Here is a 1,443-nt window from a genome sequence, read left to right as displayed (position 1 = left end):
TTTAACTACCCTGGCTCCCTGCTGTGGAATCCTGGGAGCTGTGTTATCCGACACCCCCTTTGAGTGCCTTGGCTCAATCCTACGGCATCAATCCTAAGTATTTGGCTGCGGTTCCGGAGCTAAAACGCCCAGGATTCCTCAGAGGGATCCGGGGCAGTTAACGCGGCGTCGAAGCGGGTGTTTCCTGCAGTGTGGCTGCTGCTCCGTCGTCCCTTGGCTGATTAGCCTCTCGCCCACAAACACACACAGCCCTCCGGCCCCTCAGAAAAACACCACGACGACGACGGCGAAGGAGCCAAGGCGGCCGGGTCCCTCCTTGTTCCTCTGGAGGGAGAAGGAAGCCGGGTCCCTTGGAAGGAGAGGGGGCTCCTCCCTACCTACCATCCGGGGCCAGGGACCTCCGCGCCAACAACGCCGCCGCCGCCGCCCGGCTGTCATCTTGCTGGAGGCGCCCGAGAGGAGGAGGAGGAGGAAGCCAGGGACCCACTGCCGGCCGGGAAGGAGGGAGGGAGGCCGGGAGGAGAGAGAGGCGGAGGCCGCCCTGGAGCCGCCTCCTCCTCTTCGTTCCGACGGACAAAGCCGCCGCCTTCTCCCACGTGTTGTTTGGGGCCAAGAGGCCTCCAGGGGGAGCCAGAGAGGCGGAAGGAGGAAGAGACTAGTCTGAGGGCCCCTGAGGAGGAGAAACACAAACGCAGCCCCAAAACACACTCCACAAATAAAACACTTTGAGGCCGCTTTCACTGTGTGGTCTGGCTCCGGACTATGGAATTCTGGGAGTTGGAGTTTGTTGTAGGCCCAGAGCGGAGCTCCGCTCTGGGCCCCAGAACACACTCCAGCTCCCAGAATTCCATAGCCCAGAGCCAGACCACACAGTGAAAGCGGTGCCAAACCGGGTTATGTCTCCAGCCATCACTTTCACTCTGGGAAGTGTACTTTTGTGATAGAATTCAAACAGACAATAGTCTGGACACACATCCTTCCACTTTTGCTGGGTTTAAGGGGCACAGGACCCACCCCAGGAATGTGGGAAAGCCCCAAATAACAAACACACTGTGTTTTTATCTGAGAGAATGCCTCTCTAGGAATCTCTAGGTCCTCCAGTGCAACTCTGTGGTCAACGTCTATGAGACATTGGCCATAGTTGTGCTGGAGGAGCAACAAAGGCCTAGTGGAGCGTTCTCTCTAGAAATCTATTGGTCCTCCAGTACAATTCTGTGGGCATGTGCCAGACATTAACCATAGAGTTGTGCTTGAGGAGCGACAAAGGCCTAGTGGAATGTTCTCTAGGAATCTCTGTTTTCCAATGCAACTTGCTTGTCAATATCAGCCAGACATTGACCATAGAGTTGAGCTGGAGGAGCTCCTACTGGAGTGTTCTCTCTAGGAATCTCTGTTGGTCCTCCAGTACAACTCTGGTCAACATCTGCCAGACACTGACCATAG

General features: G+C 56.3%; 1 protein-coding gene across 5 annotated transcripts in view; it reads right to left on the bottom strand.

Moving 5' to 3' along the window:
• Positions 1-515, bottom strand: part of MID2 (midline 2) — a 195,834-nt gene extending 195,319 nt beyond the window's left edge. For 4 of the 5 annotated variants that reach the window (XR_006105011.1, XM_042479154.1, XM_042479153.1 and 1 more), the window contains exon 1: positions 382-515. The gene's annotated coding sequence lies outside the window, so the exon portion shown is untranslated. Of the gene's footprint in view, positions 1-377 lie in introns of all 5 variants that reach the window. The other variant, XM_042479155.1, reaches the window with a different exon arrangement.
• Between the last annotated feature and the right edge of the window lie 928 nt (positions 516-1,443).

The sequence above is a fragment of the Sceloporus undulatus genome, chromosome 7 (assembly GCF_019175285.1).
Source record: "Sceloporus undulatus isolate JIND9_A2432 ecotype Alabama chromosome 7, SceUnd_v1.1, whole genome shotgun sequence".
NCBI classification, from domain to species: Eukaryota; Metazoa; Chordata; class Lepidosauria; order Squamata; family Phrynosomatidae; genus Sceloporus; species Sceloporus undulatus.
Note: the sequence above shows the minus strand (reverse complement) of the source record. Positions and strands in the feature narration are given on the sequence as shown.